Source organism: Mus caroli, unplaced genomic scaffold (assembly GCF_978045245.1).
Source record: "Mus caroli unplaced genomic scaffold, Mus_caroli_1 scaffold_2, whole genome shotgun sequence".
Taxonomy (NCBI): domain Eukaryota; kingdom Metazoa; phylum Chordata; class Mammalia; order Rodentia; family Muridae; genus Mus; species Mus caroli.
The window spans coordinates 166,076,502-166,090,477 of NW_028227257.1; the positions used below are offsets into that span (position 1 = coordinate 166,076,502).

The following is a 13,976-nucleotide window of genomic DNA, read 5'->3' on the forward strand; positions in this document are numbered from 1 at the left end:
AAGATAAGGAACTTAATTCTTAGAGATAGTGGGTAATTTGTTCATTCAACTGGTCAAGCTTGCTGTAGATTAGTTTTTGCACTGCCGGGGATTGGACGAAGGCTCATGCCTATGTGACAAATGTGTTCTGCCACTTAGGTAGAAATCTAGACATCTGCTGATATATCTTTTAAAAGTTTTTTGTGTATATGGGTAGTATATGTACTTATATGAAGGTACACCTTTGTATTGCTCATTTCTGGAGGCCGAAGGATGATGTCAGATGTCTTGCTATCTCTCTGTACCTTAGTCCCTTAAAACAAGGCATCTCACTAAACCTGTAGCTTGGTTGCTGACCATCAAGATCCAGACATGCTCCTGTCTCCATACCCAGAGTGTTGGGTTTCAGGTGTGTGTGGCCACACTTAGCTTCCTATGTGAGAAGTGAGGATTTAAACTCAGATCCTCAGGCTTGCAGAAAAAGCACCTTTACCCACTCCACCATCTGTGGATGTAACCCCACAGTTACAAATACTTTGATGTACCACTGTCATTCTAAAGGTAAACTAGAATATAGACTTGTGCTAAGCCCAGGAAGAACTATTATTTATCCTAGAAATATAAAGCATTGCTCAAAGCATTTTAACATCAATGAAAGAGATATCAATTGTTGTGGGGGTAAATAGACCGCACTGGCATTCTCAGATGCATAAGGTTATATCAGTGAGGTCTTTCTTGCCATAGAGTAGTAAAGGTTTAAGAGCTAAGCTGGAAATCAAAATTGTTTTCGCAAACCAGATTTCAATGAACCAGGGAAGTTAACAGTTCTGTAACCCCCAGTGTAGGGGATAGTTCTGATGTTAAGGTCCTGTTCTCCAATTGATTTTTGATCTATCAGTAAAGATGCCAGGAGTCAAATTGTTGGGCAGAAGGAAAGAGGTGGGACTGCTGGGTCCCTGGAGGAAGAGGCAAGGAGAAGAGGAAGATGAAAGGAGTTTTCACCATGCTTTGGAGGGAGAAAAGCTGACCAGCCATGTGAGATCTCTGGCGGAGCGGCCATAGGCCACTTCTCCAGGTGGGATGTTAGGGTGTTGAGCTGGGACTAAAGGTAACTGAGCAACTGAAGCTGAGGTCCTGAGCTAAGAGTATCTGGAGGGGCTTGCTAGCCATGGGAGATTAGTAGTGCCCAGCAATTGAGCCAAGAAGGCAGTGTGTGTGTGTGTGTGTGTGTGTGTGCGTGTGTGTGTTTTCATCAACAGATCCAATATTCTCTAGGTGAAGGCTGGCAGCATGATCTGCCCTGAGTTTGAAGGGGGTAGCCAAAACTACACACTACACCCCAGAGCCTTATATACTCTCATCAAATATTCACTTTCTTTCCCCCTCCAATTAGTTTGTAATGTTTCAGTGGCCCATTTTATTTTAATGCATATCATATTCTGAATCACCATAGATTAGTTGACTATGAAGAAAGGAAAATCATACACTAAGAATGACTAAGAGAGACAGTGGAGCCAGTGGGATAGCTCACTGAACAACACACCTGATGACCTCAGTTCCATCCTCAGAATTCACATGGTGAAAGGAGCATTGACTCAGAGAGTTGTCTTCTGCCATGACAAATGTAACTATAGTCATGCAGTCACATGCAAAGTACATAAACAAATGTAAAAAAAAGTAAAGATAGTGAGCTAAAAACACTTGAAAAGATTCAAGTAATAAAAATTCCTTAAAGTCTATAAAATATTTAGAGTTTATGTATAAAATCATGTGGAGTTTTGAAGGTTAATTTTTTCTTTTTAAGTATAGCATCATTGAAAATTAAAAGATAAGTGACATTATTGTCTAGTAATCACATTATTCTGCACAAAAAGATTCTAAGAATTCTTTCATCAACTTTTTATAGAAAAGACCATATTTTTCTATTGCCAAATGACTTATAACATTTCATGGAGAAAAATAGGTTCATTAAAACATCCTCTAATTTGGGCTGGAGTGGTAGCTCAGCCAGTAGAATCCATATACAAAGGAAGCTGGAGCTGGAGCTGGAGCTGGAGCTGGAGAGGAAGTAGAAAAGGGAGTGGCAGAAAGAAGAGGAAGAGGAGGAAGAAAAGAACAGAGGAGAGGCGGTGAGGAGATGAGGTGAGGAGAGAAGAAGAAAACTCAGGTGTAGAGCTTTGTATTTGTGATCCACATACTAGACCCAGACCATTTTCAGTAAACAGGAAGCTCCAGGCCAGTGAAAGATACTATCTCAAAGGATAGGATGAGCAAAATAAAACAAAAAGGTGAATGGAGCTGTGCCCCCCACTCACACCTGTATCCTCTTACCCATACATATTCATGAACACATCACACCATATCATATGATTCCATAATTCACAACAATGGCAAGGACATAGGGTGTCTGATAGATTCAAACACATTTTGGTATCCAATCCCCAATGTTTATGATGGTAGTTATATACTCCTTCATTTGCTTAAATGAGAAAGCCTAGTATACTAGCCAGTGACTTCCAAGTGCTAAGCATCCTTGTACAATCTTCTCCCTTAGAATATCACAGACTATGAGATGCTTTAGGCACATTTCCTGTACTATTATGCATAAAATAACTCCAACCAACTCCACATAGTGTCTTGTATTCTAATAGCAAACTAAGCAGTATGTGTTCTGAAAACCTCTGAGTCTATTAGAATGAAACTTCTCCAAAGGCACAGTAGGTAGAAAACGAAAGTGAATGGGTGGGACTTCTTACCAATGAACCTCTGGAATTTGTTTAAACCATGCACTGCTTATTAGGCACCAATTACAACTAGTTAGTCTTTACCATCCCAATTATCAATTCCTCTGTACTTTACTTCAGTGTCCTTCTGTGATAGCATTACTGGCCAACTTCCACCATGTGAGAGCATTCACTTGGCACTGGCATGCTCTATCTTCACAGCTTGGTGAGATAGAGCAGCCATGTTCTCTGGTGTTATTGACATAAGCAAGACCAGATGTTATGAATTTCCTGCTTCACACAGAAGCCTAGAGTGGTACAGGATGGGATGTGTAGAAGGCATCTTGATTATATCATGTGGAGGATAAATGAGTATCAAAACAGAATGGCATTACCTTTATCAGGGTAAGAATAAACTACAGTGAGGTTGATGTGAGCTGTAAAGTGCACTTAGGGGTTGAATACAATCAATGTGGTCCACTTCTAGAGAACTCTCCTGAATACGAAGAGGGACAATCAGCAGGGTATAAAAATATCACTGGTCAGGGGCTAGAGAGATGGCTCAGTAGTTTAGAGCACTGACTGCTCTTCCAGAGGTCCTGAGTTCAATTCCCAGCAACCACATAGTAGCTCACAACCATCTATAATGGGATCTGATGCCCACTTCTGGTTTATCTGAGGCCAGTGACAATGCACTCATATACATAAAATAAATTTTAAAAATCTTTAAAAAATATCATTGGTCAGAAACTGGTCAGTAGGGCACACATACTTGTCAGAAAGTTCCAAATTAGCTCTGGGCAATCATCAGGGGGTCGAGGGGGTGGGTGAAGCTATAAATATTGAATCAAGATTTCTGTATTTTTAGTGCATAACCATCTTTATTTTTAAAGTATGTGCATGAGTATTTCCACATACCCTGTGTGTGCCTAGTGCCTGAAGAGGCCAGAAGTATGCATCAGATCCTCTGGAACCAGAATTACAGGTGGCTCTAAGCTGCCATGTGGGTGCTGGGAACTGAACCTAGCACCCCTGTAATAGTGGCAAGTACTCCTGACTCCTGAGCCTCTCTCTAGCCCCATCATCATCTATAGTTTTTAGCCTTGTATAACCTCTCAGCCATCTTAATGTGCTGAACCGGTGACGGAATCAGCAAAATGCTTCCACATTTTAGTAGGGGCTTGCAATTTTTAAAGAAATATGACCATCATTTTTAAAATAAGCTATTTTTTCTTAATTTGGCAACTCAGAATATGATTTACTATTAGACTGAAATTCATTAACCTTCTTTCCTTTGCTGTATATTAAAGACAGAAGAATTTATGTAAATATACTGGTTTGCAAGTCATTTCTCTCAGCTTGTGCAGACCACTCTATAATATAAAGCAAGACAATTGTGAGAATATTTTGAATTTTCTTGAATGTAGTTTAAAGTTTATTTTTTCCATCTAATTAAAAATGTAAGTAGAGAGATTTAAGGTATGAGGCAATGGCCAATATATAGCAAGGACACAGAAAGAGCTGGGCTCAGTCCAGGTTCTTCTTAAGCATCTTTCCTATTTAATAATACTTACTTTCTCACAGAATTTTCTTTAGATCCACAATCCACTTGGAAACTGGATGGATAGTGTATGTAGATTTATCTATGATTATAATCAACAGACATGAAAATAGATTTTGTTCAGAAATCTGACCACTAGTGCACATTTCTCCCTGGGGAGAGGGGAAGGGAAGAAACAGAATATACTTAATTATTACAGACATATCTTTATATTTATATACATTCCCATTGGGAATGAGTCTATATTCTCATTTACCACAAACAGATACATTGAGACAAAAAATAATATTAATTGGCTTTTTATTTCTAACCAGTCACCTCAGATGATGAAACATCATGTTAATAATAATGGCTTGCTCGGAGGGTATTGAAAATGGATTTTCGTTTTGAGTTGATTTTCTTTTTTTTTTTTTTTTTTTTTTTTTTTTTTTTTTTTAATATTTTTATTACATAATTTCCTCAATTACATTTCCAATACTATCCCAAAAGTCCCCCATAGCGCCCCCCACTTCCCTACCCACCCATTCCCATTCTTTTGGCCCTGGCATTCCCCTATATTGGGGCATATAAAGTTTGCAAGTCCAATGGGCCTCTCTTTCCATTGATGGCCGACTAGGCCATCTTTCGATACATATGCAGCTAGAGACAAGAGCTCCAGGGTTCCGGTTAGTACATCATGTTGTTCCAACAATAGGGTTGCAGATCCCTTTAGCTCCTTGGGTACTTTCTCTAGCTTCTCCATTGGGAGCCCTGTGATACATCCAATAGCTGACTGTGAACATCCACTCCTGTGTTTGCTAGGCCCCGGCATCGTCTCACAAGAGACAGCTATATTTGGGTCCTTTCAGCAAGATCTTGCTAGTGTATGCAATGGTGTCAGCGTTTAGAAGCTGATTATGGGACGGATCCCTGGATACAGCAGTCTCTAAATGGTCCATCCTTTCATCACAGCTACGAACTTTGTCTCTGTAGCTCCTTCCCTGGGTGTTTTGTTCCCAATTCTAAGAAGGTGCACAGTGTCCACACTTTGGTCTTCATTCTTCTTGAGTTTCATGCGTTTAGCAAATTGTATCTTATATCTTGGGTATCCTAAGTTTTGGGCTAATATCCACTTATCAATGAATACATATTGTGTGAGTTCTTTTGTGATTGTGTTACTTCACTCAGGATGATGCCCTCCAGGTCCATCCATTTGGCTAGGAATTTCATAAATTCATTCTTTTTAATAGCTGAGTAGTACTCCATTGTGTAAATGTACCATAATTTCTGTATCCATTCCTCTGTTGAGGGACATCTGGGTTCTTTCCAGCTTCTGGCTATTATAAATAGGGCTGCTATGAACATAGTGGAGCATGTGTCCTTTTTACCGGTTGGGACATCTTCTGGATATATGCCCAGGAGAGGTATTGCTGGATCCTCCGGTAGTACTATGTCCAATTTTCTGAGGAACCGCCAGACTGATTTCCAGAGTGGTTGTACAAGCTTGCAATCCCACCAACAATGGAGGAGTGTTCCTCTTTCTCCACATCCTCGCCAGCATCTGCTGTCACCTGAATTTTTGATCTTAGCCATTCTGACTGGTGTGAGGTGGAATCTCAGGGTTGTTTTGATTTGCATTTCCCTGATGATTAAGGATGTTGAACATTTTTTCAGGTGCTTCTCTGCCATTCGGTATTCCTCAGGTGAGAATTCTTTGTTCAGTTCTGAGCCCCATTTTTTAATGGGGTTATTTGACTTTCTGGAGTCCACCTTCTTGAGTTCTTTATATATATTGGATATTAGTCCCTTATCTGATTTAGGATAGGTGAAGATCCTTTCCCAATCTGTTGGTGGTTTTTTTGTCTTATTGATGGTGTCTTTAGCCTTGCAGAAGCTTTGTAGTTTCATGAGGTCCCACTTGTCAATTCTCGATCTTACAGCACAAGCCATTACTGTTCTATTCAGGAATTTTTCCCCTGTGCCCATATCTTCAAGGCTTTTCCCCACTTTCTCCTCTATAAGTTTCAGTGTCTCTGGTTTTATGTGAAGTTCCTTGATCCACTTAGACTTGACCTTAGTACAAGGAGATAGGAATGGATCGATTCGCATTCTTCTACATGTTAACAACCAGTTGTGCCAGCACCATTTGTTGAAAATGCTGTCTTTCTTCCACTGGATGTTTTTAGCTCCCTTGTCGAAGATCAAGTGACCATAGGTGTGTGGGTTCATTTCTGGGTCTTCAATTCTATTCCATTGGTCTATTTGTCTGTCACTATACCAGTACCATGCAGTTTTTATCACAATTGCTCTGTAGTAGAGCTTTAGGTCCGGCATGGTGATTCCACCAGAGGTTCTTTTATCCTTGAGAAGAGTTTTTGCTATCCTAGGTTTTTTGTTATTCCAGATGAATTTGCAGATTGCACTTTCTAATTCGTTGAAGAATTGATTTGGAATTTTGATGGGGATTGCATTGAATCTGTAGATTGCTTTTGGCAAGATAGCCATTTTTACAATGTTGATCCTGCCAATCCATGAGCATGGGAGATCTTTCCATCTTCTGAGATCTTCTATAATTTCTTTCTTCAGAGACTTGAAGTTTTTATTATACAGATCTTTCACTTCCTTAGTTAGAGTCACGCCAAGATATTTTATATTATTTGTGACTATTGAGAAGGGTGTTGTTTCCCTAATTTCTTTCTCAGCCTGTTTATTCTTTGTGTAGAGAAAGGCCATTGATTTGTTTGAGTTAATTTTATATCCAGCTACTTCACCGAAGCTGTTTATCAGGCTTAGGAGTTCTCTGGTGGAATTTTTAGGGTCACTTATATATACTATCATATCATCTGCAAAAAGTGATATTTTGACTTCCTCTTTTCCAATTTGTATCCCTTTGATCTCCTTTTGTTGTCGAATTGCTCTGGCTAGGACTTCAAGTACAATGTTGAATAGGTATGGAGAAAGTGGACAGCCTTGTCTAGTCCCTGATTTTAGAGGGATTGCTTCAAGCTTCTCACCATTTACTTTGATGTTGGCTACTGGTTTGCTGTAGATTGCTTTTATCATGTTTAGGTATGGGCCTTGAATTCCTGATCTTTCCAAGACTTTTATCATGAATGGGTGTTGGATCTTGTCAAATGCTTTTTCCGCATCTAAGGAGATGACCATGTGGTTTTTATCTTTGAGTTTGTTTATATACTGGATTACGTTGATGGATTTCCGTATATTGAACCATCCCTGCATCCCTGGGATGAAACCTACTTGGTCAGGATGGATGATTGTTTTGATGTGTTCTTGGATTCGGTTAGCAAGAACTTTATTGAGGATTTTTGCATCAATATTCATAAGGGATATTGGTCTGAAGTTTTCTATCTTTGTTGGGTCTTTTTGTGGTTTAGGTATCAGAGTAATTGTGGCTTCATAGAATGAGTTGGGTAGAGTACCTTCTGTTTCTATTTTGTGGAATAGTTTGTGAAGAACTGGGATTAGATCTTCTTTGAAGGTCTGATAGAACTCTGCACTAAACCCATCTGGTCCTGGGCTTTTTTTAGTTGGGAGACTATTAATGACTGCTTCTATTTCTTTGGGGGATATAGGGCTGTTTAGATCATTAACCTGATCTTGATTCAACTTTGGTACCTGGTATCTGTCTAGGAACTTGTCCATTTCATCCAGGTTCTCCAGTTTTGTTGAGTATAGCCTTTGGTAGAAGGATCTGATGGTGTTTTGGATGTCTTCAGGATCTGTTGTTATGTCTCCTTTTTCATTTCTGATTTTGTTAATTAGGATGCTTTCCCTGTGCCCTCTAGTGAGTCTGGCTAAGGGTTTATCTATCTTGTTGATTTTCTCAAAGAACCAGCTCCTTGATTGGTTGATTCTTTGAATAGTTTTTCTTGTTTCCACTTGGTTGATTTCACCCCTGAGTTTGATTATTTCCTGCCGTCTACTCCTCTTGGGTGAATTTGCTTCCTTTTGTTCTAGTGCTTTTAGGTGTGTTGTCAAGCTGCTAATGTGTGCTCTCTCTAGTTTCCTTTTGGAGGCACTCAGAGCTATGAGTTTTCCTCTTAAAAATGCTTTCATTGCGTCCCATAAGTTTGGGTATGTTGTGGCTTCATTTTCATTGAACTCTAAAAAGTCCTTAATTTCTTTCCTTATTCCTTCCTTGACCAAGGTATCATTGAGAAGAGTGTTGTTCAGTTTCCACGTGAAGGTGGGCTTTCTATTATTTATTTTGTTATTGAAGATCAGCCTTAGTCCATGGTGATCTGATAGGATGCATGGGACAATTTCAATATTTTTATATCTGTTGAGGCCTGTTTTGTGACCAATTATGTGGTCAATTTTGGAGAAGGTACCATGAGGTGCTGAGAAGAAGGTATATCCTTTTGTTTTAGGATAGAATGTTCTGTAGATATCTGCCAGATCCATTTGATTCATAATTTCTCTTAGTTTCACTGTGTCCCTGTTTAGTTTCTGTTTCCATGATCTGTCCATTGGTGAAAGTGGTGTGTTGAAGTCTCCCACTATTATTGTATGAGGTGCAATGTGTGCTTTGAGATTTACTAAAGTTTCTTTAATGAATGTGGCTGCCTTTGTATTTGGAGCATAGATATTCAGGATTGATAGTTCCTCTTGGAGGATTTTACCTTTGATGAGTATGAAGTGTCCCTCCCTGTCTTTTTTAATGACTTTGGGTTGGAAGTCAATCTTATCAGATATTAGAATGGCTACTCCAGCTTGTTTCTTCATGCCATTTGCTTGGAGAATTGTTTTCCAGCCTTTCATTCTGAGGTAGTGTCTATCCTTTTCTCTGAGATGAGTTTCCTGTAAGCAGCAAAATGTTGGGTCTTGTTTGTGTAGCCAGTTTGTTAGTCTATGTCTTTTTATCGGGGAGTTGAGTCCATTGATATTAAGAGATATTAAGGAAAAGAAATTGGTGTTTCCTGTTATTTTTGATGTTAAAGTTGGCATTTTGTTCTTGTGGCTGTCTTCTTTTAGGTTTGTTGAGGGATTACCTTCTTGTTGTTTCTAGGGCGTGGTTCCTGTCCTTGTATTGGTTTTTTTCTGTTATTATCCTTTGAAGGGCTGGATTCGTGGAGAGATAATGTGTGAATTTGGTTTTGTCGTGGAATACTTTGGTTTCTCCATCTATGTTAATTGAGAGTTTGGCTGGGTATAGTAGCCTGGGCTGGAATTTGTGTTCTTTTAGTGTCTGTATAACATCTGTCCAGGATCTTCTGGCTTTCATAGTCTCTGGTGAAAAATCTGGTGTAATTCTGATAGGCTTGCCTTTATATGTTACTTGGCCTTTTTCTCTTACTGCTTTTAGTATTCTATCTTTATTTAGAGCATTTGTTGCTCTGATTATTATGTGTCGGGAGGTATTTCTTTTCTGATCCAGTCTATTTGGAGTTCTGTAGGCTTCTTGTATGTTCATGGGCATCTCTTTCTTTAGATTTGGGAAGTTTTCTTCTATAATTTTGTTGAAGATGTTCGCTGGTCCTTTGAGTTGAAAATCTTCATTCTCATCCACTCCTATTATCCGTAGGTTTGGTCTTCTCATTGCGTCCTGGATTTCTTGGATGTTTTGAGTTAGGATCTTTTTGCATTTTACATTTTCCTTGATTGTTGTGCCGATGTTCTCTATGGAATCTTCTGCACCTGAGATTCTCTCTTCCATCTCTTGTATTCTGTTGCTGATGCTTGCATCTATGGTTCCAGATTTCTTTCCTAGGGTTTCTATCTCCAGTGTTGCCTCATTTTGGGTTTTCTTTATTGTGTCTACTTCCCTTTTTAGGTCTAGTATGGTTTTGTTCATTTCCATCATCTGTTTGGATGTGTTTTCCTGTTTTTCTGTAAGGACTTCTACCTGTTTGATTATGTTATCATGTTTTTCTTTAAGGATTTGTAACTCTTTAGCAGTGTTCTCCTGCAATTCTTTAAGGGATTTTTGTGCTTCCTCTTTATTGTCTTCTTCCTTTTTAGCAGTGTTCTCCTGCATTTCTTTAAGTGTGTTATTAACGTCCTTCTTGAAGTCCTCTATCATCATCAGGAGATATGCTTTTAAATCCGTGTCTAGCTTTTCCGGTGTGTTGGGGTGCCCTGGACTGGGTGAAGTGGGGGTGCTGGGTTCTGATGATGGTGAGTGGTCTTGGTTTCTGTTAGTAAGATTATTACGTTTACCTTTCGCCGTCTGGTAATCTCTGGGGTTAGTTGTTATCGTTGTCACTATTTAAAGATTGGAGCAGAAGCTGTGTTCCACTCACCAGCAGTCCCAAAATCCTGCGGCGGGGGTCGTGGGTAGCTGGCGGGTGTCAGGCAACCCTGCGCTCCCGCTACCCTGGTGCTGATCCGGCCGGGTGAGGCCTGTGGCCCTACTCAGGCTGGTTTCTGCTTCCCTAACTAATGCAGTCTCAGGTCCCGCGCAATTGGATTGGAGCAGAAGCTGTGCTCCCCTCACCAGAAGTCTTAAGATCCTGTGGCGGGTGTTGTGGGCAGTTGGCGAGTGTCAGCAGACCCTGCGCCCCAGCTGCTCAGGTGCTTTTCTGACCGGAAGAGGCTTGTGGCCCTGTGTGGGCCGGATTTCTCTCTCCCCAACCAGAGCAGTCTCAGGTCCCGCGTGATTGGACTGGAGCAGAAGCTGTGTTCCACTCACCAGCAGTCCCAAAATCCTGCGGCGGGGGTCGTGGGTAGCTGGCGGGTGTCAGGCAACCCTGCGCTCCCGCTACCCTGGCGCTGATCCGGCCGGGTGAGGCCTGTGGCCCTACTCAGGCTGGTTTCTGCTTCCCTAACTAATGCAGTCTCAGGTCCCGCGCAATTGGATTGGAGCAGAAGCTGTGTTCCACTCACCAGCAGTCCCAAAATCCTGCGGCGGGGGTCGTGGGTAGCTGGCGGGTGTCAGGCAACCCTGCGCTCCCGCTACCCTGGCGCTGATCCAGCCGGATGAGGCCTGTGGTCCTACTCAGGCCGGTTTCTGCTTCCCTAACTAATGCAGTCTCAGGTCCCGCGCAATTGGATTGGAGCAGAAGCTGTGCTCCCCTCACCAGAAGTCTTAAGATCCTGTGGCGGGTGTTGTGGGCAGTTGGCGAGTGTCAGCAGACCCTGCGCCCCAGCTGCTCAGGTGCTTTTCTGACCGGAAGAGGGTTGTGGCCCTGTGTGGGCCGGATTTCTCTCTCCCCAACCAGAGCAGTCTCAGGTCCCGCGTGATTGGACTGGAGCAGAAGCTGTGTTCCACTCACCAGCAGTCCCAAAATCCTGCGGCGGGGGTCGTGGGTAGCTGGCGGGTGTCAGGCAACCCTGCGCTCCCGCTACCCTGGCGCTGATCCGGCCGGGTGAGGCCTGTGGCCCTACTCAGGCTGGTTTCTGCTTCCCTAACTAATGCAGTCTCAGGTCCCGCGCAATTGGATTGGAGCAGAAGCTGTGCTCCCCTCACCAGAAGTCTTAAGATCCTGTGGCGGGTGTTGTGGGCAGTTGGCGAGTGTCAGCAGACCCTGCGCCCCAGCTGCTCAGGTGCTTTTCTGACCGGAAGAGCTTGAGTTGATTTTCATATGAGGTTTATTGGGTGATCTGCATTAGTTCAGCCTAAGCAAGCAAAGTTCTGGTCTTAAGATCAGCTGCCCAGTCCCCTTTGCCTTGGCTACACACAGTGCCCAACATTCACGACATTTGAAATGTCACGTTTATGCTGCAAGGGTGCGGAAAAATGTCCTTGAGAGGTCAGGGATTCTACTTGGCTGTAAAAATCAAAATGACATCTATTTTCTCAGCCCTGAGCACATACTGAATTAGCAAAGGAATAGTTGCTATTCATGCATTCCCTTATTACATTGGGAAGTGTTATTAATTGATGAAAACTGCTTTTCCAGTCTCTTTAAATGAACAGTTCTTAACAACATCTCTGCCAACTAGTTGTCTCAGCAACAGTATCCCACCCCTTAAAAAATCAGGCGGGACCAGTGAACTGGAGGTTCTGAGAAGTCCAATCTTATCACAGCCTGGCATAGACCTGAAAATCACCATTTTCCTACCAACACAAAGAAACAACAGTATTGAGGTTGAAAAAATATAACGTAAAAGCAAAATTCTAGACCTTTAGGCCCAGGCTTGAGAATGTGACCTCTGTAACTCAATGCTCCAAGGTATACTAATCATAAAACAGATAGCGACATTCCTCCACCCACCTGCTTCCTGGGTTCAAAGAGTGTTCTTTCAGAGAGTAGGGGGAGGTAGTCGGGGGTGGTGGGAGAAGGAGGAGGTGGCGAATCACTTATAAATGGCGCCCAAGCAGGACCCTAAGCCGAAATTCCAGGAGGGCAAGCTAGTGCTGTGTTTTCATGGGCCTCTTCTCTATGAAGCAAAGTGTGTAAAGGTTGCCATAAAGGACAAACAAGTGAAATACTTCATCCATTACAGTGGCTGGAATAAAAATTGGGATGAATGGGTGCCAGAAAGCAGAGTACTCAAATATGTGGACACCAATTTGCAGAAACAGCGAGAACTTCAAAAGGCCAATCAGGAACAATATGCAGAAGGCAAGATGAGAGGGGCTGCTCTGGGGAAGACGACATCGGGTCTGCAACAGAAAAATGTTGAAGTGAAAACAAAAAAGAACAAGCAGAAAACACCTGGAAACAGAGATGGTGGTAGTGCCAGTGAGACGCCTCAGCCTCCTAGGAAGAAGAGAGCCTGGGTAGATCCTACCATTGAAAATGAAGAAACCTTAGTTGAAGTTAAAGTGAAGATTCCTAAAGAGCTGAAACCCTGGCTTGTGGATGACTGGGACTTGATCACCAGACAAAGCAGCTTTTTTTATCTTCCTGCCAAGAAGAATGTGGACTCCATTTTGGAGGATTATGCAAATTATACGAAGTCTTGAGGAAATACAGATAATAAAGAGTATGCTGTTAATGAGGTGGTGGCAGGGATAAAGGAATACTTCAATGTCATGCTGGGCACTCAGCTCCTCTACAAGTTTGAGAGATCACAGTATGCTGAAATCCTCGCCGACCACCCGGATGCACCCGTGTCCCAGGTGCATGGAGTGCTACATTTGCTGAGATTATTTGTGCGAATTGGAGCGATGTTGGCCTACACACCTCTTGATGAGAAAAGCCTTGCTTTATTACTGATCTACATGATTTTCTCAAGTACCTGGCAAAGAATTCTGCAACTTTGTTCAGCGCCAGTGATGATGAAGTGGCTCCTCCTGAGTACCATCGGAAAGCCGTGTGAGGGGTGTGCTCTCCCTCTCTCACTCGGGCTTGGATCTCTGTAAACTGTTTGGTTCTTAGTCCTTCTCTTGTACAAATGATGGACTTTGAAGACCGTTAGTGTATAACAGAGTTGTTTGTTTCCTCTTTGATTTTAAACAGAGAAAATAGAAGGAGTAACTGCTCCTTTTTTCTTTCTTTTTTTCATTTCAAAGTTTCTACCAGTGTATCAGTGATGGACAACAGAGAGACATGCTGTAGAGTATTTGCCTAGTTGACAAAGCTGATTTTGAATGCTCGTGGTTCTGTTCCTTTGACACTCTGCACTTTTATAATATGTGTTAATGCTCTATGACAAATGCTCTGATTCCTAGTGCCAAAGGTTCATGTCAGTGTATATAACTGAACACTCATCCATCTGTGCTCTCTCTTTTTATTTTTTAATGGTGCTTAAAGAGCCCATCCTTTGCAAGTCATCCATGTCATTCCTTAGGCATCTTATCTTTGCTCAACTGTTAAAGAATGGTG

At 41.8% G+C, this 13,976-nt stretch overlaps 1 protein-coding gene and 1 pseudogene across 9 annotated transcripts in view; one reads left to right on the plus strand and one right to left on the minus strand.

The window, feature by feature from the left end:
• Positions 1-13,976, minus strand: part of Cacnb2 (calcium voltage-gated channel auxiliary subunit beta 2) — a 388,029-nt gene that overhangs the window by 148,106 nt on the left and 225,947 nt on the right. The gene's annotated exons all lie outside the window — the stretch shown is intronic.
• Positions 12,484-13,473, plus strand: LOC110290275 (mortality factor 4-like protein 1 pseudogene; annotated as a pseudogene).